The sequence below is a fragment of the Apium graveolens genome, chromosome 11, assembly GCF_009905375.1.
Source record: "Apium graveolens cultivar Ventura chromosome 11, ASM990537v1, whole genome shotgun sequence".
NCBI classification, from domain to species: domain Eukaryota; kingdom Viridiplantae; phylum Streptophyta; class Magnoliopsida; order Apiales; family Apiaceae; genus Apium; species Apium graveolens.
Window position 1 is genome coordinate 99,470,698 of NC_133657.1, and position 3,947 is coordinate 99,474,644.

A 3,947-nucleotide genomic window follows, 5' to 3' on the forward strand; every position below is an offset into this window, starting at 1 on the left:
GCATTATATTGCTGACAAGATAATTTACAATATCTGCAAACCATGGTTCTTCCTCCTGAATTACAAACAACTGCTCATCCGGAAAAGATTCATTGATTAACGTCCTATCTTGTGAAGTAGAATCGGGATTCTCCAACCTAGAGAGATGGTCAGCTACTTGATTCACAGTACCTTTTCTATCTTTGATCTCTAACTCAAATTCCTGAAGTAAAAGCACCCAACGAATTAGTCTCGGCTTCGAATCCTTCTTAGAAACCAGATAGCGAATAGCTGCATGATCAGTGAATACTGTCACTTTCGTACCAAGCAGATAAGATCGAAATTTCTCAAAGCCAAAGACTATAGCCAAAAGCTCCTTCTCAGTAGTGGTGTAGTTCAATTGGGCACCATTTAAAGTCTTACTCGCATAGTAGACCACATGGAAGAGATTTTTCTTGCGCTATCCCAGAACTGCACCTACCGCATAATCACTCGCATCACACATCATCTCAAACGGTTCTGTCCAATCTGGTGCTGTAATAACTGGTGCAGTGATCAAACTCTCCTTGAGAGTCTCGAATGCTGCCAAACATTCATCATCAAATCAAAAAGGCACATCTTTCTCAAGTAAATTGCACAACGGCTTAGATATCTTTGAAAAGTCCTTGATGAATCACCGATAAAAACCCGCATGACCGAGAAAACTACGGATTCCTTTCACCGAATTAGGTGGGGGAAGATTTTCAATGACTCCCACCTTGGCCTTGTCCACCTCCAGACCTTTGCTAGAGACCTTATGCCCAAGGATAATGCCTTCACGCACCATAAAATGACATTTCTCCCAATTAAGCACCAAATTAGTTTCCACGCATCTTTTGAGTACGGCGCGCAGATTATTCAAACATTCATCATATGAGTGTCCAAAGACGGAGAAGTCATCCATGAACACTTCGACGTTATTTCCAATCATGTCAGAGAATATAGCCATCATACATCTCTGAAAGGTGGTCGGGGCACCACATAACCCAAACGAAACTCTACGAAAAGTAAATGTGCCAAATGGACAAGTGAAGGTAGTCTTTTCCTGATCCTCTGGTGCAATACAAATCTGATTATACCCGGAATAACCATCCAGAAGACAAAAATACTCATGTCCCGCCAATCTGTCAAGCATTTGATCAATGAATGGGAGAGGGAAGTGATCCTTCCTTGTGGCTTTGTTCAATTTTCTATAATCCATGCATACTCTCCATCCTGTAACTGTTCGAATAGGGATGAGCTCATTCTTTTCATTTGCGACCACAGTGATACCTCCTTTCTTAGGTACACATTGCACGGGGCTCACCCACGAGCTGTCAGAAATAGGATAAATGATGCCTGCATCTAGCCATTTCAGAATTTCTTTCTTCACCACCTCCTTCATGATCGGGTTCAGTCTTCGCTGCTGTTCCACAGTTGGCTTACTACCTTCCTCTAACAGAATTTTATGCATACAATATGAAGGACTTATCCCCTTGATGTCTGCTATGGTCCATCCTATAGCCGATTTGAATTCTCTCAAAATCCTTAAGAGCTTGTCTTCCTCACTACCTGAAAGGTCAGCTGAAATAATAACAGGTAACGTAGATGAATCACCTAAAAAAGCATACCTCAAGTGTTCAGGTAATGGTTTGAGCTCCAAGGTAGGTGCTTCCTCTATTGATGGTTTGAGCTTCCCTTCAGCATTCTTAAGGTCAGAAGTACCAAGAGATTCAAATGGTATGTCGAGCTTTCGCTTCCATGGAGAAGCGTTCAGATATTGTAATTGCTCGTTGCTATCTTCATCATCGCTGTGAAAATCCCCCACTAAGGCCCTTTCCAATGCATCAGACATTAGCATGTGATCGAGTTCCGAAGTAATCGCAGAATCAATCACATCCACTTTTAAGCACTCCTCATCTTCTGTAGGAAATTTCATTGCCTTGAATACGTTGAAGGTCACATCCTGATCTTGGACCCGCATAGTAAGTTCCCCTTTTTGCACATCTATCAAAGTACGGCCAGTAGCCAAGAAAGGCCTCCCCAAGATTATGGGAATCTTCTTATCTTCCTCAAAATCCAGAATAACAAAATCAGCAGGAAAGAAGAGCTTATCCACCTTGACGAGCACATCCTCAACTATGCCCCTTGGGTAAGTAATGGAACGGTCCGCCAATTGTAGCGACATGTATGTGGGTTTTGGATCAGGCAGATCCAGCTTTTTAAAGATCGACAACGGCATTAGATTAATGCTTGCTCCCAAATCACAAAGGCACTTGTCAAAAGTTAGATTGCCAATGGTGCAAGGAATGGTGAAGCTTCCTGGATCTTTCAGTTTTGGTGGTAACTTTTGTTGCAGAACAACGCTGCATTCTTCCGTGAGAGCAACGGTTTCAAGGTCATCCAGTTTCACCTTCCTTGAAAGAATAGTCTTCATAAACTTCGCATAACTAGGCATTTGTTCGAGAGCCTCAGCGAAAGGTATATTGATGTGAAGTTTCTTGAACACCTCCAGAAACTTCCCGAACTGTCTATCCAGCTTTTATTGCTGCAATCTCTTAGGAAAAGGTGGTGGAGGATAGAGCTGTTTCTCCCCTGTATTAGCCTCAGGCAGAGTGTGTTCAACAGTAGTCTTCCTTGGTTCCGCCGCTTTCTCCTTTTGCTTAGATTCTTCATCTCTAACTTCAGCTTCGACTTCTTTTGCCTTTTCAGCATCAGCTACTTTTCCAGACCTTAAGGTAATAGCCTTGACTTGCTCTTTAGCTTCCTTCCTGCCTGGTACTTCCGTGTCACTGGGAAGAGTGCCAGGTTGACGATTGAGCACTGCATTGGCTAATTGACCAATTTGATTTTCCAAGGTCTTGATAGAAACCGCCTGACTCTTGCACAACAGCTTAAGTTCCTCAAAATCAGCACTAGTAGGTGCAGCTGCACTTCCCTATTGAGGATATGATTGCATTGTAGCATACTGCTGTGGTTGCTGGAATCCAGGTGGGTTAAACTATTTACTCACTCCTTGCTGATATGTTGGCTGAATAGCATTCTGATTATTCCCCCAGCTGAAATTTGGATGATTTCTGTTATTAGGATGATAGGTCGCTGGCACAGGCTGCTGTTGTCGCTGATAATTATTCACATATTGAACAGATTCGTTGACAAGAGAACACTGATCCGTAGCATGAGAACCTGCACAAAGCTCACAAACCATAGCTATTTGATTAACTCCATACGTAGCCAAAGAATCAAACTTCATTGATAGCGCTTGGAGCTGGGCTGCAATAGCGGTGGCTGCATCAACTTCCAGAATACCTGCTACCTTGCCTGACGTCATCCTCTGAGTTGGGTTTTGATGCTTATTTGCAGCCATTGTCTCTATAAGATTATACGCCTCAGTATAGCTTTTAGCCCATAAGGCTCCTCCAGCTGCTGCATCGAGCATGGGCTGAGATTGGGCCCCCAAACCATTATAAAAACCAGTGATTACCATCCAATCTGGCATTCCATGATGTGGACATTTTCTCAGCATTTCCTTGTAGCGTTCCCAAGCCTCGCACATAGATTCCGTAGGTTGCTGCGCAAACTGAGTAAGAGCACTCCTCATAGCAGCAGTCTTTGCCATTGGATAAAACTTCACCAGAAACTTTTGCGCAAGATCTTGCCATGTAGTGATGGACCCAGCTGGTTCAGAATGTAACCAGTCTTTAGCCTTATCCCTCAGTGAGAATGGGAAAAGCCTCAACTTGATAGCCTCATCAGTCACGCCATTATACTTAAAAGTGCTGCAGATCTCGACAAAATTCCTTATGTGCATGTTGGGGTCTTTAGTTGCCGCTCCTCCAAAAGAAACAGAATTCTGCACCATCTGAATAGTGCCCGGCTTGATTTCAAAGGTATTAGCTTGAATAGCCGGATGAAGGATGCTTGACTGAATGTCATCAATTTTAGGCCGA

The 3,947-nt window shown here is 43.2% G+C and overlaps 1 non-coding gene across 1 annotated transcript; it reads left to right on the forward strand.

Moving 5' to 3' along the window:
• Positions 1 to 3,494: 3,494 nt before the first annotated feature.
• On the forward strand, positions 3,495 to 3,601 carry LOC141698947 (small nucleolar RNA R71). The gene has a single exon (XR_012565443.1). It is a non-coding gene; the product is annotated as a small nucleolar RNA R71 (small nucleolar RNA).
• The last annotated feature ends 346 nt before the right edge of the window (positions 3,602 to 3,947 follow it).